Here is a 23341-nt window from a genome sequence, read left to right on the forward strand (position 1 = left end):
CACAGGAAATGAGTTGGCAGGAAGTTAGAGGGAATCGGAAGTGATGTCATCTGGGAGGGACGGAAGTAACGTCATCACCGAGGGATTGGAAGTGACATCATCTGAATTGGCCGGAAGTGACGTCATCCACGGGAGCCAGAAGTGATGTCATCTCAGAAGTAATGGTTGGTGCGGGGCCATTTTCCAATATCTGAAATGTTGTTGGTGAGTGTGGATAATTATTATTTTTTTTCTTTGGTTCTGTAAATGTAGAGAGAGAGACATTAGTACCCCAATTCAACCCTTCGTTGGACATTATATCGCTCACCTCCGGGTTTGTTGACTGCCACATAAGCGCACGTGTGTGACAATACTGACATAGGTGCTGCAGAATGAAAGGAAAGGAGGTGGAAAGGTGGGGGGTTTGTGGCAGTCCTGGGGCAATGCTAGAGAAAAGTTGCAAAGGTAAAAATTACATTCTCTCTCTTGTTTCTTTTTTTCATTTCATGTTTCAATTGAGTATAGTATTTGCAGAATTGTAACACAGGTTTTAATGTATGCCCGTGTAAGAGATGTGTATTCTTTCAATTAAATCAATTTTCAGCAGTGCTTTCAAAGTCAACAGTCATTTTAATAGTTTTTTTTTACTTTGACACATAATACATTGACCTCATTTTCTTATTATCTTCTTTTCAACTTGCCTTTTAGGAAGGCATTCAAATTCAGGTAGTACTTGCTCAAATAGTATTTTGGTAGTATTTTGTTAAAAGTTCAGATTTAAGTTTAAACCATGGCATTATTTTATTTTTAATTTCTTTGCATTGATTCTACATTACTTTTGTGATTCAGTATGTATTTACTTTATAATTTATGTATTAATTTTATAATTACATGTTTTAATGATAGATGTGATTAATCAAGATTAATTACATATATTTAGGGGATTAATTAGTTCATTTTTATATAATTTTAATATATACTGTATATAATCACACACATGCGCGTGGGAGGCATCTAAAGAGCTCAAATGGTTGTAATTACATGCCAAACCAGGGGGTGGCAGAGTGCACTGATTCTTTCTCTCTTTCCTCTGCAGGCCAGCCGAAGGACATCCCGCCTGAGTCTAAGGACGTCACTTTTAGTTTCACCTTCACTGACCTCATTTTCGGTTCCGGACTTTTTGACATCACTTCCGTCAGTTCTCTGCCAGTTAACTGCCATTTTCAATACTATTACTCAGTTCTAGTTTGGACTCCAGGATGTAAGGACTGTTTTTTCACTCAGGCTACTTGTTACCAAGTATATTGGCTGGCTACCCCAAACTTCTTTCTGTTTCTTTTGTTCTTTATTTCCACAGTTGGCGTAGTCGGCAGGATTTGCTCCAAAGTTGAGCCAGGACAAGGACCTCAACACAATTCTAGCTAATATGGCCTCAAAGCTCCTGATCCTGAAACTCCAGGTGGGAGAATAATGAATGCAGCATGCCGAGTCTGAGGCGTGAGCACAAGCATGTGTGGTTGTCCAACAGGACAAGGTGTGGGCTCCATCCCATGTATTGCTACCCCTCCAGGATAACAACAATATTGGATCTTATTTTTTTAATCTTTGAATGTACAGCCTTCCCATGGGCTCACCACCTATGAGAGGGGCCAAGGAGGTCGGGTGCAATGTGAGTTGGGTGGTGGCCGAAGGCGGGGACCTTGGCGGTCCGATCCTCGGCTACAGAAGCTGGCTCTTGGGACGTGGAATGTCACCTCTCTGAAGGGGAAGGAGCCTGAGCTAGTGTGCGAGGTTGAGAGGTTCCGGCTAGATATAGTCGGACTCACCTCGACGCACAGCTTGGATTCTGGAACCAATCTCCTTGAGAGGGGCTGGACTCTCTACCACTCTGGAGTTGCCCCCGGTGAGAGGCACCGAGCAGGTGTGGGTATACTTATTGCCCCCCAACTTGGAGCCTGTTCATTGAGGTTTACCCCGGTAGACGAGAGGGTAGCCTCCCTCCGCCTTCGGGTGGGGGGACGGGTCCTAACTGTTATTTGTGCGTATGCACCGAACAGCAGTTCGGAGTACCCACCCTTTTTGGAGTCCCTGGAGGGGGTGCTAGAGGGCATAACTTCTGGGGACTCCCTCGTACTGCTGGGAGACTTCAATGCTCATGTGGGCAATGACAGTGAGACCTGGAAGGGCGTGATTGGGAGGAATGGCCCCCCGATCTGAACCCGAGCGGTGTTTTGTTATTGGACTTCTGTGCTCGTCACAGATTGTCCATAACGAACACCATGTTCAAGCATAGGGGTGTTCATATGTGCACTTGGCACCAGGACACCCTAGGCCTCAGTTCGATGATCGAATTTGTGGTCGTGTCATCAGACTTGCGGCCACATGTCTTGGACACTCGGGTGAAAAGAGGGGCGGAGCTGTCAACTGATCACCACCTGGTGATGAGTTGACTTCGATGGTGGGGGAGGATGGCGGTCAGGCCTGGTATGCCCAAACGTGTTGTGAGGGCCTGCTGGGAATGTCTGGCAGAGCCCCCTGTCAGAAGTAGCTTCAACTCCCACCTCCGGCAGATCTTCGACCACATCCCGAGGGAGGTGGGGGACATTGAGTCCGAATGGGCCATGTTACGTGCCTCTATTGTTGAGGCAGCTGACTGGAGCTGTGGCCGTAATGTGGTCGGTGCCTGTCGTGGTGGCAATCCCAGAACCCGTTGGTGGACACCGGCGGTGAGGGATGCCGTCAAGCTGAAGAAGGAGTCCTACAGGACTCTTTTGTCCTGTGGGATTCTGGAGGCAGCTGATAGGTACCGGCAGGCCAAGCGGAATGCGGCTTTGGTGGTTGCTGAGGCAAAAACTCGGGCGTGGGAGGAATTTGGGGAGGCCATGGACAACGACTTTCGGATGGCTTCGAGGAGATTCTGGTCCACCGTCCGGCGTCTCAGGAGGGGGAAGCAGTGCAGTGTCAACACTGTATATGGTGGTAATGGTGTGCTGCTGACCTCGACTCGGGACATTGTGGGTCGGTGTGGGGAGTACTTTGAAGACCTCCTCAATCGCACTAACATGCCTTCCAATGAGGAAGCAGAGCCTGGGGACTCAGAGGTGGGCTCCCCCATCTCTGGGACTGAGGTCGCTGAGGTGGTCAAAAAACTCCTTGGTGGCAGGGCCCCGGGGGTTGATGAGATATGCCCGGAGTTCCTCAAGGCTCTGGATGTTGTAGGACTGTCTTGGTTGACACGCCTCTGGAACATCGCATGGACATCAAGGATAGTGCCTCTAGATTGGCACTCTTTAAGAAAGGGGACCGGAGGGTGTGTTCCAGCTACAGAGGGATCACACTCCTCAGCCTCCCTGGAAAAGTCTATTTGGGGGTCCTGGAGAGGAGGGTCCGTCGGATAGTCGAGCCTCGGATTCAGGAGGAACAGTGTGGTTTTCGTCCTGGCCGCGGAACAGTGGACCAGCTCTACACCCTTAGCGGGGTCCTGGAGGGTGCATGGGAGTTTGCCCAACCAGTCTACATGTGTTTTGTGGACTTGGAAAAGGCATTCGACCGTGTCCCTCGGGGAATCCTGTGGGGGGTACTCCGAGAGTATGGGGTACCGGACCCCCTGATAAGGGCTGTTCGGTCCCTGTACGATCGGTGCCAGAGCTTGGTCCGCATTACTGGCAGTAAGTCGAACCCGTTTCCAGTGAGAGTTGGACTCCGCCAGGGCTGCCCTTTGTTACCAATTCTGTTCATAACTTTTATGGTCAGTCAAGAGGCAGGGCCTGTTAAAGCCCATTGCGGCACTTCTTGTGTGATTTTGGGCTATACAAAAATAAATTGTATTGTATTGTATTGTATTGTATTGTATGATATTCCAACTCTCTGCACATTTAGAATCCTTAGATTTATACTTGATATCACTTTCATGATGAAATGCATTAAAGTATGTATGTTACATTTTACAAATAAATTGTTTCATTTAAATAATGAATACTGTTAATAATTACACACAAGGGGGTCATATGGTGGCGGAGCGGTAGCACTGCTGTCTCGTAGAGAGTTAATGTCGCTGGTATTCCCTGCTTGGAGTTTACATGTTTTCCAGCTGGGTTTCCTTGTAAAGATATGCAGATTTGGTGATGCTAATCACTATATGTGAGTGCTTGTATTCGCCTTTGCGATGAGCTGATGCCCCGTCTAGGGATTGTTTCGATGTTGTGCCCAATGCTTGCTGGAAAGGACACATCCCTGGATTGATGGATTTAATCATTAAACATCCTTTTCAGAGATATTGTCATCAGAATTTAATGGGTGTTCCAGGCAATTCACAACACAGTGAAGGTGAACCTGTTCTCACCGTGATAATATCTCGCACTGCATAAACAGTAAAACACTTGTGTAGCGGCCGTCCACTGGAGCACGTGTCGCATTGCGTGAAGTATAAACATGGCTTAAGGCAGTCTCAAGTTCCTCAAAGCTTGAGGAGACAGGCGAAGGAATGGATCAGCCAGGACCTTACGAAACATCATCTACTCCCACTGACAGTGAATGTGGGAGCAAAAAGGAAATGAAGTAGACAGTAGGGCTGCACGATAACAGAAAAAATGATTATCACGATTATTTTGCTCAAAATTTTTATCACGATTAATAATGACGATTATTCCTTTGGTAAATGAAGTCTGTGACCAAAGCAGTGTAGCCTCGGCCAGTTATTCACAGATGCTGCCCTAATCATATTAGCTGCGTTGTCCGTTGTGATGCACACAAGTCTTTCTTCCACCAAGCCCCAAGCGGACATCGCTTCTTTGAGGCCCACTGCAATAAACTCCGCTGTATGGTCTTGTGGGAAAAACGAAGTTTGCAAAAACTTGCTTTTCATCTCAGACTCACTGTCAATAAAATGAACTGTCAAGCTCAAATACGGTTCCGTAGTTCTGCTTGACCATAAGTCGGTTGTGGCAGCAAAATATTCAAGGCTGAGCCTGAGAATTTCTCTTTCTATTTCTTTTTGGCATTTCGCATACAGCGAGGGCAGCGCAACATTGGAAAAATGGTTGCGTGAGGGAATGCTATATCTTTTATCAAGTGTTGCGATCATTTTGTTAAACCCCTCACTGCTCACGGTGGTTATTGGACACATATCCTTGGCTATATGGTACGTGATCGCCTCTGTTATTTCCCGGTGTCTTTGCGAGCTAGGCAGATATGGTATTGTGTTGAACAATGTCCCTGATATTGTTGTCTGTGTTGTGGATGGCTGGTAATTTTTTGTTGTTGCTGTTTGTGCCTTCAGTCGTTGAAATTCTTGATAGTGTACTTTGTGGTGGCTTTTAAGGTGGTTGATGAGGTTTGTTGTGTTACCTTGGGACGTTTGGACGGAACAGGAGCAAAGTTTGCACAAGACTCGTACCTGATCAACATCACATTCCTCGAAATCGAAATAGTTCCAGACAACTGAGTATGACCCCTTTTTAGGAACTAACGATCGCACTTCTGCACGTTGCTCCGCCATCATATGTTTATTCTGACTGACTGTTATTGCTGCTATTGACTTCTACTGCTTCAGAAAGCGCTTGCAATCTAGACGCAGTAACGTCATAGTGACGCAGTCCAATCCGTAAACTAAGCCCATAAAAAACAGTTTGGTCTTTATACTGTAAAATCGCGACGATATTTATTAACTGATCGTGGGTCATAAATATCGTTATCATGAGAAAAAAAAGATTAATCGTGCAGCCCTAGTAGGCAGTGAAAATTCAATGGTTTTGAGTGGCACATCTGAACTGCCTCATCAACAACACGGCTTGTCCTGTATGAAATGTGCCATATGAAAGAAAAAAATGCAGAAAGTAAGAAAGAAATGAGTAATGGGGAATGGTGATGACAAACAACAGAAGGCAAAGTTCACACCTTGTTGCCCTTTTGTGGTTGAAATACATAGATGCAGTACATCAAGAGGTAAATAATAATATGAAAGGCACTATATGAAGAAAGGAAGAAAGAAAGAAAGAAAGAAAGAAAGAAAGAAAGAAAGAAAGAAAGAAAGAAAGAAAGAAAGAAATGAGAGTAATGTAAAAGCAGATTATAAATAACTAAAAGTAAAGTTTACATCTTGTCGCCCACTTCTGGTAGTATATAATATTGTCATCTATGAAAGGTGGTAAACCATAGAATATTGCAGCATATAAAAATTATTTTTTGAAAATGTGCTTCTCGTAAAAAAAAAAAGTCTATATGAAAAAGAAGTAAATGAAGAAAGGACGATACAAGAGTTATTAAGGCAAAGCTGCCATCTTGTGTTAGATATATAAAATTGCAGCACATAAATCCTGTTTTTTTGGGGGGTCAAAGCCTGTACATCTCTCTCTTTGACTTGGCATACCTGTAACAGATGTTCAGTATTTTATGCACATGGAATGTTTGTAGAGATGCAATGTGAAAAAACATATCTTTATTTCTGCTGTTATTGTTATTAACAAAGCTCAAGTAGTGACTTTAACAGCATTTTAAAAAAATAAGCAAAGCAAGAAGTCCCTAAAAAAACACTTTTAAAGTTTCAAAATGGATCTATGAAATACGGTCTACATCAGGAGATATCAAAAATAAATCTAAAATAAGAGTTTATATGTGAGGTGATCTTATTGCTTCCAAAGGGTAGCTAAAAAAAAGTGTAGTTGGTCCTGTACTTGCAGGTGTCTCAAACCAAACTGACATTAACATCTTTTCCAGTCCAAAGTACTGTGATAAAAGGTACAGAGAGAAGGTGGGAACCTAAGAGAAGAACAGCGACCATCCATCCATCTATCCATCCATCACCTACCTGTTTTATCCTGAGCAGAGGAACTGAAGCCAATCCCAGCAAGCATAAGGAACAGGACCATCACAGGCTAAGATGGGAGACCTAAAAGGCAAATTTTTTAAATCTGTGAAAGTACCCCATTAGGGTTAAAGGTGTTTCTTTACAGCCCGTTATACATTCACCTTCATCATTAAAAATAAATCACCCATCCAATATCTCATTAATAAAAAATTAGCAATAACACGTCGCAAAAAGTGACAATGCTTTTGCCCAAACCCTGAATGGGCTGGTTAAAAGAAGATGGTAATGTGGGTTCACATGAAGTGACACCCCCTGCTGGCCGGCCCTGAATGCATCATCTAAAAGGAGATCCGAATTCAGCCAACTGTCATCCATGCAGAGTCTTTAAGCAGCTTTAGCTCAGGTATCATGGTATAGGGGTGAAGGCATTGACAAAACAACCCAGCAACAAAGAGCTGGCCCTGTAATGGAGACCGAGTTGAATGGGGTCCAGAAGAATGATGGTAAGTATTATTCTGTCTTTTATTTGCAGCGTCAACAGACAGATTGGTTCTTAAAAGTGTTGCACAACCAGTGTAATGGGGGTCCAAGAAGCAGCTCAGCAGCAGACCACCAGCCAGGAGCGAAGAGGCAGTGGGCTCAAATCTCACCTCTTAGACTTATCAAAAGAAAGCCTGCTTTACATCTTTTATTGGAAGAAAGAGCAGGCAGCAATTGCTTACTTTTAATAATATTGTAATGTCTCAGCCAGGTTGAAGGCCTTTTGGAGTGACTGTTGGGTCAGATTGAGGGAGGGCAGAGTACAGTGAGAAGGACTGACAGTGGGGGTCTGATTGATGTGGTAAAGGGGGGTGGTACCCATGATGGAGGGGACAGGAGGAGGGGTGGAAGGCTTGTTGGAAAAAGGGGCTAGAAGGTAGGTGTTGTGGGGTTATGAAGTCTACGTTTTTCTTTTTCTGTTTTGCTTTTCTTTAACGGCGTCTCTCAATACATCAATTATGAGAGAAATATAGGAGACAGTAAATAGTTCAATGTCAATGATGTTAATTTTTTTTTGCTTTTACAATCCTGTGGTTTTCTTCTTCTGTACTGTTCAAGTAAACTGTTTTGTGAGCCTTACTTCGTCCATCTGTTTTTCTTTTCTTTTTTCGAACCTGATGCGGAGGTCGCTACACTGGTGTTCAGTAGTGGGATTCATGGATTAGGCAACCTATGTTCGAGGATGGACAGGAAAGATTGACCAGAAGCACCGCCAATGTACTGGATGTCAAGATGGAAGGACTTTCAGACTATGCCTTGGCTGAGGCTACAAGAGGTCTGCGTTGAGTGCAGATACGGCTACACCAGTAATGCTACCTAAGTTAAAGCCTGATTGTTTTGGTACTTGACCATGGGAGACTTACTGGGCGCGGTTTGAAGTTATAGCTGCTATGAATGGTTGGTCCCAAAGAGAGCAGCGGTACAGTTGGTGGCGGCCTTAGAAGGAGAGGCGCTCAATGTTCTGGAAGACAGGCCCCCAAGAGAACAATACAGAATTGTCTTGGCTTCTCCCTCCGATTGAGCAACATTTTGGTTGAACCAAATCAGTCTTGGGGCTACAACAACGGTTGCACTCATGGACCAGATGGGTGTGAGAATATCTTGGTACTTTTGCGGTGGAGATTCAGTTACTGGTGAGTCGAGCCTATCTAAATTTTTCCTGTATTGCTCAAGCTGAATTGGCACACAACGTATTCTTCAGAGGGGTCACACCTGCTGAACTAAGACATCATGTTCATCTTACCTGACAGAGCGCACTAGAAGAAGCACTAGAGGAAGCTCGAGAGTTTGAATTGGCCAGTTATGACACTCCACTGCAAGAGCAGATTGATAATCGCCCTGTAGCCAATCGGACAACACCTGCTCATTCTGCTCAGGTTTACAAGATGCTGAAGGAGAACGCAGGTACCAGGGCTGTGGCAACGTGCTGGAGATGTGGACGCCCAAGCCATGTATGGCAGTTTTGTCCCCTTCATGGGGTCTTTTTGGGGCCCGAAAGAAGGGGAAGCAACGGGAAATGACTGGGGTTTAGAGTAAGTTCAGACCCTACAGTGGCTCCCAGATGGAGAGGTACAAATATTGTTCTGCATAGGGAAGGGAGGGCAATGCCAGCTCATAATGACACTTTGGGGCTGGATAATAAGAGCATTGTTGGACACTGGGACCTCTGCATCCATAGTACGCCCTGATACCGTCCCTCCTGACTACCCGGTCTGAGGATCCACTGCCTGTTTTGTCACCAATACGGGAGAGTCTGCCCTTATAAGAGGGCATGCTATGTTCATCCTGCACATAGGAGGGCGGTGGACTCAAATGGGCTGGGTGGCCAATATTCAAGATTTGTGTATCCTAGGAATGGATTTTTTGTGCCATTCCAAAGCTCGAATAGATTTTGCCCAGAGAATGCTGACAATTCCAGGCAGCTTCCCTCTTCATTTGGGAGTGAATGACATCAGGCTACCCCGGACTGCGAAATTTCAGTCATTACCCAAGGCTGAGTCAGTGGGGACTGCTGCGGACTGGAGCCCGCCCATGGAGAATCTGTGGCAGATGAGTCGACAAGGACTAAGTTTAGGCCAACAACAGCTATTGTGGGACTTGTTCTGGGAGTATCAGGACCGGTTTGCTACATCCCCAGCTGATCTTGGGTGAACTCATCTGGTTCAACACAACATAGACATTGGAGACGCAAGGCCCATCAAACAACAACCATGGTGCCTCCCAATGGCATATAGAGAAGAAGCCACTGCTGTTATTGAAGAAATGTCAGAGGTAGATATTATTGAGTCCTCTGAGTCTCCCTGGTATTCGCTGGTGTTCCTGGTGAGAAAAAAGACTGGAGACTGGCGCTTCTGTGTTGATTACCGGAAGTTGAACCAAGGGACCAAGAAGGACTCGTACCCACTCCTGTGAATGGACAAGGCTTTTGATCTTGTGGCAGGGTCTACCTGATTCTCCACCTTGGACTTACAGAGTAGGTACTGGTAAGTACAACTGGCCCCAGAGGCCCGGGAGAAAACAGCCTTTTAAGTTGGCAAAGCGTTGTGCAATTCAAGGTACTACCCTTCGGGTTGTGTAATGCCCCAGCCACATTCGAAAGGCTAATGGACCGCACCTTGACTGGGCTGCCCCGTACCCAATGTCTCATCTATTTTTTTGAGGCAGCACTAGAAGCTCTCAGGGCTGTTTTGGAGCAACTATGCATAGCTGGGTTAAAATTACATCTGGGGAAGTGTTGCTTGTTACAACGGGAAGTTACTTACCTGGGGCATCGGGTGACCAGCCAGGGTGTGGCCATGGACACATTTAAGGTTCAAGCCATTCGAGAGTGGCTGCCTCCTGTCAACATGAGGCAGGTTAGGGCGTTTATAGGCTTGGCCTCATATTATAGGCAATTTATTCCACATTTTGCCACAATCACCTCCCCCCTTCATCAACTTACCCAAAAGGGAAGATTCTTCCTGTAGGGTGATGAAGAACAACAGGCTTTTGAATTGCTGATGGCTGCGCTCTGTGGTGCCCCTGTACTGGCTTCACCACACCCATTATGGGGTTTCATTTTGGAAACTGACGGCAGCAATGTGTGGTTGGGGGCCATCTTAGCCCAGGAACACCCTGATGGTGAGCATGTGGTCGCGTATTTTAGCAATTCCCTTAGCAAGTAAGAGCGCAATTACTGTGTCACCCGATGAGAATTGTTAGTGTCATTAGAAGCCATCCTTCATTTTCGGCATTATCTAAGTGGAGCCCCATCCACTCTTCAATGGCTGTTATCTTTCAGGGAACCTGAAGGGCTACTGGCTCGGTGTCTGGAGTGGCTGCAAAATTTCACCTTTACTATTCAGCATTGCCTGAGGACTCAACATTGAAATGCTGACGCCCTCTCTCGGCTCCCCTGACTCTAGTCTGAATGCAGGTATTGCACACGGCAGGAATTAAGAGAGGTGGAAAGTGATGAGGAGCACACCTGCAGAGTTGTCTCCCTGAAAGATAATGAGGCCAAATGGCAGTCGAGGCAGGGACATGATCCAGAGATACAGTCAGTGGATGGATGGAAGCGGGACACAGACCAACCTGGGAAGAGGTAGCTCCCGGAGGGGCTGCAGTAAAGGGCTTGTGGTCTCAATGGGACAGTTTACGATTGCATTACAATGACGATGGCATAACCCAGCAACAGGAGAGGGAAATTGGAAGGTTGTGAACACAGGTATTAGTGGCTGTGCAGGGGGGTGCTGGATTGGGTCACTTTGGAGTGACACTGGACGTCTACGGCAGGGTTTCTATTGGGGGAGGTGTTGAAGTGACATGGAAGACCATTGCCGCCAATGTGAGACGTGCTGCCAAGAAGGGGCCTTCTGAACAATCTACAGCCTAGCTGCAACAATACAGAGTAGGCATGTCAATGGAGAGAGTGAGAATTGATGTTGTGGGCCCCTTCCCCTGCTGCCAGCAGGCCAACAAGTTCATTCTGGTTGCAGTCGACTATTTTACAAAGTGGCCTGAAGCTTACCCCGTCCCTGATCAGGAAGCTGAGACAGTGGCAGATGCTCTAATTGGGGGTATGTTCAGTCGTTTTGGCATGCCGGAGGGGCTTCATTCCGATCAGCGTGGAAATTTTGAGAGCAGAGTGTTTCAGCTGGTTTGTGAACGGTTACAGATTCGGAAGACCCGCACTACGCCCCTGCATCCCCTGAGTGATGGGCTGGCGGAGCGGTTTATTCGGACACTTACTACCCAGCTGGCCATGGCCCCCAGCCATGACCAAAGAGACTGGGACCAAAAGCTGCCCCTGACCCTCCTAGCATGTTGAACAACAGTTCAAGAAGCGACTCGCTGTACCCCTGTCCTTCTGATGTTGGGACAGGAGTTGCGGACACCCTCTTCACTACTGTATGGGCCAGCGCCAGAATCCTGTGAGACTCTAGTCAGCTCTGAATCTGCTTGTCTCCTACAGGACCGCCTTGATACGGCCTATGACTTCACCTGGCAACATCTGCGAGAAGCCGGGCACGCTCAAAAATGGCACTATGATTTGCAGACTTGAGATCGACCCTTCAGCCCAGGTGGCTCAGTTTAGGTGTTTAGCCCATGTTGGAAGAAGGGTCAGTCCCCAAAACTTGACAGCGCCTGGATAGGACCTTTTACGTGCTGGAACGAGTGGGAGAAGTGGTCTACTGGGAGCAGATTCTACAACAAAATCGACGAGTGTTCCTACATCATGACCAACTGGCACCCTATTGTGGTGGATGGGAGAGAGGCTCAGGGATGACAGTGGACTTCTTGGAAGTGGCTCAACCGGAAAATACATCGCCTGGAGACCTTACTCAGAGAGGCGACGAACAGCCAAGCCCCGACACCCCCACGAGATTTCCAAAACGAACAGTCAGGCTACCAAGCTGATATCAAGATTTCGAGATTCCTTCGAGGGTGAGGGATTTCTATGGAGGGGACAGTGTAACGTCCCAGCCAGGTTGAAGTCCTTTTGGAGTGACTGTTGGGTCCGATTGAGGGAGGGCGGAGTACAGCGAGGATGACTGACAGCGGGAGTATGATTGACGCGAATAGAGGACGAAGGGGACGAGAGGAGGTTTGGAAGGCTCGTTGGAAAAAGAGGCTAGAAGGAAGGTGTTGTGGTGTTACGAAGGTTTAGGGTCACACCGCATTAGTATAACCTCATATAACCTCTGGGATGGAATATAAAAGTGGGATTCTTAAAGCACAACACCACAACATGCATATTATTAGTTATTATTTGGCTGATGTCTTTATCCAAGGCGACATTTACAGACTCCTTTAGAAGGCAAAATGCCTAGATTTGAAAAATGTTTACTTTGGTCTACTGTTGGTATTTGCGTTAACAGATTGTAACGAGCAGATTTTGTCCCCAGCACAACCACGTTTCCTACTTTAAGTGGTCCGATGTCGCATATCATTTGGGAGCTGTTAAGGTTAACAAACGGTGGGCAAGTAACTCAGGAGGATAAGCGCCCCTTTCAAGGGAGAAGCCTCAGGTTCAAGTCCCCATACCCACCATATAGGATTTACTACAAATAATTTCTTAATTGCAGGCGGCACGGTGGCGCAGTGGGTAGCGCTGTTGCCTCGCAGTTGGGAGATCTGGGGACCTGGGTTCGCTTCCCGGGTCCTCCCTGCGTAGAGTTTGCATGTTCTCCCCGTGTCTGCGTGGGTTTCCTCCGGGCGCTCCGTTTTCCTCCCACAGTCCAAAGACATGCAGGTTAGGTGGATTGGCGATTCTAAATTGGCCCTAGTGTGTGCTTGGTGTGTGGGTGTGTTTGTGTGTGTCCTGCGGTGGGTTGGCACCCTGCCCGGGATTGGTTCCTGCCTTGTGCCCTGTGTTGGCTGGGATTGGCTCCAGCAGACTCCCGTGACCCTGTGTTCAGATTCAGCGGGTTGGAAAATGGATGGATGGATGGATTTCTTAATTGCCAGTTTAGATGCAGCGCCCTCCATCTTCCAGTAATATTAAGACTTCTTGCACTTTACAGCAGATGATTAGCTCACCCCAATAAACAAACCACTTCAACCCACCTGGTGCAATGCTCCCTTATCCAGTCGTAGTACGTAACCCCTTTATTTAAGGGGTCCGCTGACCTGTCGCTAGTATAAAGAACAACTGGCTGCTAGGGAGGTGAGTCGGCTGCCGTGGCTCAACCAGGTAGGTTACTGAAATAACTCTACTAGTGCACGAGACGTATGAGTCCCACCCCGAGTGGAGGGGTGTTAATATCAAAAGTAGTATCTTTATTCAATGAGGTTGTTGATAAAAACAATTTATAGACTACACCGCTAAAGGAGCTGGCCACGCAGTTGAAACAGATCGACTATCTCTGTCAAAGGGGCAAACCCGAGCCAAAGGAGGCCCTGAGCTGAAGCCCAACCTTCAACCCCATAGGATTCACTTCACATAACAGGCAAACTGTCCATTTATTTGTACTGCCCTGCATTTGGTCAATGATATAAAAGATTTCTTGTAACTTCCAGTCGGAGTATTAACTCACCGAGATAGATGAGCCGATTCAATTCTCTCAGTAAAAAGCGAAGAAATAGGGTTCGAGCACTGTCCTCTCCAGCCATGATCAGGGACCAAAGGTTTTCTTTAGTGGGTCCACAGACCTGTCGCTAACATTAAATGTGTCTGGTCAGCTAACTAAGCCGTCTGACTCGGTAGCTCAACTGGGTGGATCCCTCATGCAGCATAGGACAGTGCGGGTTCGCGTCTGCCCCCAAATCGTAGGCCCCTCCAGCTATGATCAGGGGCCAGCACATTTCTTTAAGGGGTCCACAGACCTGTTGCTAACATTAAATGTGTCTGGTCGGCTGACTGTAGGTGTCGCAAAATATATGTGTATATATATGTAAATTTGATACTTGATTTTGTAGATAATATTTTCTTTTCTAATAGTAAATATATTTATTTTTGATCTCAATGTATTTGTACATAAGAATACAAAGTTAGTCTGAACGGAACGGGTGCTGTGGTCACGTGATAAGGTTCACTGGTGGAGTGGAAATGCACATAGTGAGACACTTAATGGACGCTGAGCCAAAGAAAGGTGTTTGTTTCAATAAGATAGACATGAGTGCGGTATCGGAGAGACTCCTGAATTTCTGGTCAGAAGGCACACATGGTATGTTTTAATTTTGTTATCCCTACACCTGTGTAACTCATTTATTGTTTAATTTACTAATTTTATTTTAGTTTAGTTTTTTACGCTGTTGGAGAGCTGTAAAAATAGAGAGAGAGAGCAAATAAATACTCTTCAAACATCAGTCGGAGCATGGTCACATCTGCATCAAGAGAAAACTTTCAGGAGCAGCTACAGTGAAAAACTTTGTTGTTTATGGGAATGAGTCAGTAAAGAGGTTTGCTAGTGTTTCAGTGAAGATTGGAAGGGCACGTGTCATGTTAATACTCCATTACCACATTCCACGGGAGGATCTGCCTACAAATCCAAGCATTCGTTGCATGTGAAGTCACCCACTTCAACGCCCGGTTCAGCGTGAAGCAGATTTGACACGCAATAAGAAGACGGTTTTGAAGTGAAGTGCAGCAACAAATGGGGAATCGTCATAACATCCTTGGACTATTCAGTTTACAATAAGTCATAACACTGTTGGGACATCAGGTTAGGCATCTTTAAATTCGGAAATATAGTCTGTGATAGACAGCCAGGAACCCTGCCCCACTGGAACGCCTGGAGGAAGGAGGAACCGGGAGAGCAGCATGTCTTCTCCCTGGGCACCCAGCCAGACCTGGGGGAAGTGCTGGGGGACAGCACTTCCGGGACACCAGGAAGTACTGACAGACCAGGGATGGTTTATGCCCAGAGTGCTTCCAGGTGCAAGGGCAGCACTTCCGCCACACTGGGGAGTGCTACCGGAAGTTCATCGCCAGGCTCCTAGAGCACATCTGGGACAGGATAAAAGGGGCCATCTCACTCCAATCAGGGAGCCGGAGTCGGGTGGAAGAAGGACGGAGCTTGCGTGGCAGGAGTGGAGGCGGCCGAGAGAATCAAGGACTGTGATCTGTAAATAGTATTGTACATATTCCTGTAAATAAACGTGTGTGTGGCGGACACTGCATTGTTGTGTCTGTCTGTGTCCGGGCTACTTCTTACAAGTCATATTCTTAATTGTTGATGTTAACATTTCTTGTTATTCATATTAGGAAAGTTCTAATTACATATTGTGTTTAATATGCTATTTGTTTTGTGAGTTGAACAGAAATGTGTAGATTGTTTGATAAATGATTATGCATATTTTCATGAGAGTTCTATAATTCACATTTGATTGTGTAATAATGCAATACAGTGCTTCCAAGTTTGTTAATGAAAATGGAACAAGGTATAGTAGGAAATTACTAGAACAAGTAATTGAGGCTTTAGAAAATGAGAAGGCACAATTAGAGAAGAAATTAGGAAATGACCTTGAAAACTCAGAGAGACAAGTGGTTGAAGAACGCATAGCTGAAATCCAAAGAGTAGGGCTACAGGAACAACCATCTCATGTCAAGAAACAGGTTAGGCACTCAGAAAGAGCTAGGCACCCAACAGAAAAAATGCTCGAGTTAAAAGAAAATGAGATAGCTAGGAAGGAAAGAACGTTTATGCTCATGTATGTTAATTTCAAAGCAGAGGTTCAGCTTATCAGATCTAAACTTGAGGAAGAATTATCCAAAGCTGAGTTAAGTGAAATGATATTGGATTTGGAAAAATATGAATTAGATCTGAAAAAGGAATATGAGGGTTTGCGTGCACTGGCTACCCCATCTCAATATATAAGAAGAAAAATGGATAGCAGCATCTCAGTAATTATTGAAACAATGGTAATTCTGAAAAGGCACTATATAAAATCAGGTACCAACATGTTTGATGCAGTTGCTGAGAAAGAAACTCTCCTCTAGTTGCTTCAAAGAGAAGAAGCCAGGTCGATTTATGGTTCAAAAGCTGGACGTAGTAGTCATAAAGGAAGTCACATGTCTACAAAAAGGCAAAAAAAAGGCAGCAGTGTGCTTGGCAGGAAAATGGGCTGAGATAAACAGAGAAAGGGAAATTTTAATTTGGAGAAAGGAGGTCCTAGCCCAGCAAGTGAGATTAAAAATGCTGGAAAATCAAAGGGATCTTGAAATCATTACAGTGTTTATGCTGAAAATTAATTAAAATTTAGTGCCGAAATAGGAGATATTGGAGTAATAACCTCGCTGCCTTCAAGTCAGTCTCCAATGCAGCATGACAGCATTCCTCCTGCCCAAGTTCCTCAAAGCACTTCAGTTCCTGAAGGTAAAACGGAACCAGCATCGAAGGAAGTCTTGCTAGTTCAGGTATTAAGAGAATCCCTGGCAGTGACTAAACTTCCAGCATCAGAGTCATTTGTGTTTACAGGGGACCCACTCAAATTTATTGAATGGAACACCAGCTTCAAGGCCTTAATTGAAACAAACTGGACGAACCCAGCACACAGGTTGTTCTATTTGAAAAGATACATAAGTGTAGAAGCACTGAGCGTAGTCGAAGGAATATTTTATAGGAGTGATAGGGAAGCATACATGCAAGCTTGGGTTGCATTGAACAAACGTTATGGTCACCCCTTTGTAGTCCAAAGAACAATCAGAGCAAAACTGAGTACCTGGCCAAAGATTGGACCAAGAGAATCTCTTAAATTGAGAAAGTTTAGTGATTTCCTCATCTCATGCAAGAATGGAATGCTGCATATACAGAGCATAAAGAATCATAAATTATTGCAGAAGCTATCTGACTAGCTAACAACCCAGTGGAATCGATATGTTACTAAAGCACTGAGTGGAGACAAACCATCTCGAAGCTTCCAGGAATTTTCAGACTTTGTAGAAGAGGAAGCACACATTGCATGCAATCCAATTTCCTCACTTCATGCATTGAAACATATGGAAGAAAAACCTGTAAAGGAACAAAAGCGTCTTAAGGCAAGCACTTAATGACATCAACAAAGACATCTCAAGATCCAAAATCTACTTTAAGACACTCAAATGCATCAGAGCGTAATCAAGATTCCAAAACTACCTCTTTCGCTACTCAAAACTTGGGGCAAGTAGAATGCGTGTGTTGTCAACAAAGCCACTTTATATATAAATGTAAAAAATTTACAGAAATGTCCTTGGAGGAAAAGAAAAAAATTATCATCGACAGCAACATGTGTTTTGGCTGCCTTAGGGTTGGCCACATTTCCAAAAATTGTTGTAAGAGAGCCATTTGCAATGTACGCAGACTTAACCACCCCACACCGCTTCATGAAGAACGTCTTCAAGAAAAAAGGCCAGACTCGCCACAGTCAGAGGAGAATTCATCCAGTGCTTTGTGCAGCGTGAATGTAACCAACAGCAATTGCACTTCAGTGATTTTTCCAGTGTGGCTTTCTTGTGCAGCAAAGAACAGCCCAGAAATCTTAGTGTATGCATTACTGGACACACAGAGCAATAATAAGTCGGCAGAGTGGTGGCTCTGAGGCTAGGGATCTGCACTGGCAATCAAAAGGTTGCTGGTTTGAATCCCGTAAATGCCAATAGGGACTCTCTGTTGGGCCTTTGAGCAAGGCCCTTAACCTGCAATTACTGAGCGCTTTGAGTAGTGAGAAAAGTGCTATATAAATGCAAAGAAATATTATTATAATTATTGACCAGGATGTTTGTGAGAAAATTGAAGTGGACACAGAACCTGTCAGATTAAAGCTGTCAACAATGATTGACAAAGGTTCAATAGTGAATTGTCAAAGAGCAAAAGAAACTAAGAGTGAGAGTGTACTTTTCACAAGAGTACATTGTACTACCACCTGCATATATTGTACATGAGAATACATCCCACTAGAACAAAGTAGCATCCCTGCTCGTGAAACAGTGAAAGGTTTGACCAATCTTCTCAGTGTGGCAGAAAAAATGCCAGATCTGTTGAACTGTCCTGCAGGTCTTTTAATTGGCTACAACTGTGTACAAGCCCCTAAACTGAAACCAGTGATATCAGGGGAGGATTATGAGCCATATGCAGTTAAGAATGATCTAGGCTGGAGTATAGTAGGATCCATAACACCTTGTATAAACCCAAGGAATGTGAAGGGATTTTGTCACTGCATCTCTGTAAAGGAACCATTTATTATACCTGCCACTGTGATTAAGGCACTAGAAATTGATTTCTTGGACACAGAGCCCAGAGGAAAGAAAATATCTCAAGAAGATATCCAATTTCTAAACCTCTTGAATGATAAAATTGACCACAATGAAGAAGGACATCTTGAAATGCCTCTAACCTTCAAAGAGCATCCTCTGCTGCATAACAATAAGCAGCTTGCTGAACTACGTTTGAGGCATTTAACGAGAAAACTGGAGAAAAGTCTCAAGTACAAAGAGGATTACATGAAATTCATGAATGGTGTCTTGAAATATGATGATGCAGAAGAAGTAAATGTCACATCAAAGGAGGTCAACACATGGAACATTCCACACCATGGAGTGTATCATCTTAGAAAGCCAGAGAAAATTCATCGTATTCGACTGCTCTGCAAAATTTGAAGGTAACTCTCTAAATGACCACCTGCTTACAGGACCTCACTTAACTAATGCTTTGACTGGAGTCCTTCACAGATTGTGCCAGCACAAATTTGCAATTATTTGTGATGTGCAAAAAATGTTCCATTGTTTTCATCTCATCGTAGAAGATCAGGATTTTCTGAGGTTCTTGGCACAATTCAAAAAATTGAGTTACATCACTTTTCAAATGCTAGCAATAATGGTTATGGTCAGTGTTTATATATTAGGATTGTGACTGACAAACAAGTGCATTGTGCTCTGATCATGGGTAAGGCCAGAGTAGTCACCCATAAAGATTGTTACAATACCTCACCTTGAGCTGACTTGCGGCTATGGTTTCTGGTGCAGTGAATAGCATCCTTGGACAGGAGCTAGAACTGAGGATAGATCAGGAATTCTTCTGGACAGATTCGCAGGTAGTGCTTGGGTATATCAAAAATGAAGCTCAACGCTTCTATGTTTTTGTAGCTAATCGTGTTCAGAAAATAAGAGACAATACAGATCCAAGCCAATGGTTCTATGTTGAAACAAGTCAAAATCCAGTAGATCAAGCCTCTAGGGGTGTCAAGATGAAAGACGTGATTGCTTCACATTGGTTCACAGGACTTAATTTCCTATGGGAACGGGAGATTGTAACAAGCCTAGGATCCCCAGAGCTACTTATAGGTGAACCCAGAGGTAAGGGTCTTGAAGTGTGATGCTTCTGAAAAAGAAAGTTTTCTTGAAAGGTTCTCAGGATTCTCAGATTGGAATGCAGCTCTTAATGTTGTTGCTAGAATTCTAATTGCTGGCAAATAAAGACCAAACACGACTCATTAGTGTAGAAGAACGAAGAATAGCCACCTTTGTACTCATAAAGGCAGCACAAGAGGAAGACTTTGAAGAGGAACTTAAGTGTTTCAGCCTAAAATCTGCCAAGCTATCAAAAACTCACAAGATGTTCCAACTTGACCCATTACTTGAAAATGGACCGCTCAGGGTTGGAGGGCGATTGAGAAATCTTCCACACCATTTGACTTGAAACATACAGTAATTCTTCCTAAGAATGGTATTACTACGCAATTAATACTTGATCACTGCCACAAGAAAACTCAGCACCAAAGCAGAGGGCAAACTCTAAATGAACTTAGAGCAAGTGGATTTTGGATAATAGGTGCCAGTAAGGTAGTGGCCAAGCACATTAAATATTGTGTCACCTGGTGAAAGACATTAAGACCCAATGAGGAGCAAAGCATGGAAGATCTGCCTGCTGATCAAGTCGAACCTTCTCCTCCATTCTTGTATGTTGGAATTGACTGTTTTGAACCCTTCCATACAAGAAGAGGGCATAAGGAATTCAAGAGATACAGTATGGTCTGTTGTTCACATGCTTAAGCTCTAAAGCTATTCACATAAAAATAGTAGAAGATCTCAGAACCGATGCCTTTTTAAATGCTTTGAGATGCTTTATAGCAATTAGAGGAGCAGTGAGGCAGATTCGATCAGACCAAGGTATGAATTTCCTTGGAGCAAGGTCTGTTGGAGTTAGACAAGGAAAGAATCACAGCTTATATTCTAAATGATTAATTAACAGAACAGAAGATCCAGCTGACTGCTTCTCAATCAGCTCATCCTTGTTTACTTACTCATTAAAATATGTTTCTGTAAAACGAAATATCAGTCCGGCAGAAACGCCCTTTAGTCCGATATCCAATAGAGTTTAGAACCAGACAGAAAGAAATGCCTTTTACTTGAATCTCCAATGGGCTTCAAAGATGGACATGCAGAAACGCCCCTTTCTTCTCTAACATCCAATTAAATTTTGAAACAGAAACACTTCCTGCTGAAATAACACTGAGAAGGGGAACAACTGAAGCCAAAATAAGAGAGGGGGTTAGAGCATTAAGTGTACCATACTGTTACATTTTTCAGGCCACTGGCACACATGCACGAGACAGTGGCATAGGATAGTAGCGTGTGCTCACAGGCCAGTATCTCAGTTATACGGGCCAATGCCTCACCTTGCATTACAGGTTACTGAGTTGCTTTCACGCACTCCATAGCACACTGGGCTGAGGTGCTTAATGGCACAGAAAACTCATTACAATAGATAGGAGTCATTATGCAAGTGTAATTGTAACACATTTTTTTCTTCTTCTGAATTTAACCAGCATTACACCACAATATGTTTTTTGTTTGCAATATTTGAATTATAAGGAGTGCCAAGTGTTGCGTGTTAGTTCTGTATGGCAGTTGATTTAATTGTAATTTTTACAATAAATCTTTCTTTTTTGCCCCTAAGGGGGCACTTTTACAATAATTTCTCTCCCTTTAAAAGTGTTTTTTCAAGCATCAAGCATACAGTGCTGTTACTTTTGACACTCACTGGCCAGTGTCATGCAGCCAGTGCCCCTTATTTAAAAATAACAGCATATGCAAAGTTCATATCGCAGTTTGATAATTTCTTAATATTCTGGTGTCAATCTTTTTTAATAGGCCAAACAAAAGTGCTTTTAAGTGAGCAAATGACAAAGCAAGGCACTTCAATTAAAACACCATCTGCAGGACAGTTAATTTGCAGTTCTTACCATTCCTCATTTGCCAATTCTATAAATTTAAGAAGATGTGAAAGACACTATCATTCCAACAGAAATTAACCTATATTTTTTCATTTAAGTTCTGTTTCACTTCAAAACCAAACAAATGTGTCAGGTTCCAGTTCACATAACTAAATCATCAACCTCACAGATAATTGGTTGTTAAGTAGCAGACTGCACAGATTTCATGGCTCTAGCAAAGTGAAGTGGGCAACCTGGTTTCGAGTGTGAGCACTTGCGTAGAGTTCCCTTTGCAGATGCTTATGTTTGCCCAAAGCCACTTCATGTTGAGGCCATACAGTGTGTACTGGAGGAAAGGCTAATTTCTAGGCCCAGAAGAAAAGACTGTATTGAGTTAAATAATACAGCATCCAGGGAAGGAGCATGTACAGTGTACCCTGTTTTCTACGAGAAGTATGGCTATTCTGGTAAATATGTTTACTTCTCAGTATTTACAGGAAAAAAGGAATCCTGGAGTTATTTGGTGTGGACAACGATCACATTTGACATAAAGACGGAAAAGTAGTGGTGTCTTTGTAAATGTTCAAAACAGCTGCATAGCTGTCCTCACATTTATTTATTTGTCAATGTGGTGGCTTTTCCTGACCCCCAATTCTTGACTACCCTACTCATATCCTTCTTCAATATATCGATACTCCTTCTGTACAAAGCGGGACAGGTGCCATCTTTTCCAGAATGAGCCCCAATGTCCCATAAGCCTCTATCTGTCCATCCTTCTACAAGGTTTTACTTGGATGGCTGGGCTGCACAGGAAGATCTTCAGAGAAGTCTACCTTGTCAATTCTACATTTGACTGCAGAATAGATAGTCTACCTTCATTTATGTTATTTGGTCCAACATGGACAATGACATCGATATCCATCCACATTCTGGCCAAGTGCCTATCCACCCTTTCAGGGTATTCTCCCACCTGTGGAGCCCCGGACTGCCAGAGCAAACCTACATTTCAATACCTCTACACACTAAGCCCACCACGTACCTGCCTACCACCTCCAAGTTTTCAGAGTCACTATAAAGTTCCACACGTTGCTGAAAACTGTTTGACATTTCCTATTCTGGGGTTGATTCACGAGAACAGAGTGTATCCTTTATTTGCTCCTATGTCTGATTGTGACCTACATAGCTCTGCCTACAAAAGCTCCAACATCAAACAGAACTTGTATTATATTGGCCTCATAATCCAATTTTGTACTAGCTCCCTTTTTAATTAAAAAACAAATCTTGATTTAAATTAAGTATTGCAGTTACTTAACGCCTGTAATATCCCCCTCCCTGACTGTCTGAGTCTTTACTTAGAATTACATTCTGTTTGTCCTACCTAGATGACTGTTTTCCAAACCTGATGTCCTTTTTTAGCTGTTTAGTTTCACTGCCAGTGCTATCAAATACACTGTATTTAAAGAATATGTTCCTCATTATGAATGGATGCTTTTGCTCTCAGTCAACCTTTATAAGCTCTGTGTAGTGCTTTATTTTAAAATGATTTTTATGGAGAAGGATTGTTTTGTCTTTGTCCATTGTGACTCTCTTGTACTCTTTATTGTGTAGACTTTATTAGAATGCCTCAAATCTCAAAGACATACCACTATTATCAGGTATTGTACTTTAGCATTTCTCCCCCTTCCTTTCCTTTTTGTCCATCCCGAAAAGAGCTGACCAGAAATGATGACTTGACCAGAGAAATTTGTGTGACTACAGCTTGGTGTGCTGCCTGAAACTACACATCTTGCATTTATTTATCAGGTCATATGGTTATGATTTGCAAATATTCACATTATACTTTGCTTCCATATTATTTTTATGAATATTATCAATAATACATTATTAAATGTGTAACTTGACTCC

The sequence above is a fragment of the Erpetoichthys calabaricus genome, chromosome 14, assembly GCF_900747795.2.
Source record: "Erpetoichthys calabaricus chromosome 14, fErpCal1.3, whole genome shotgun sequence".
NCBI lineage: Eukaryota > Metazoa > Chordata > Cladistia > Polypteriformes > Polypteridae > Erpetoichthys > Erpetoichthys calabaricus.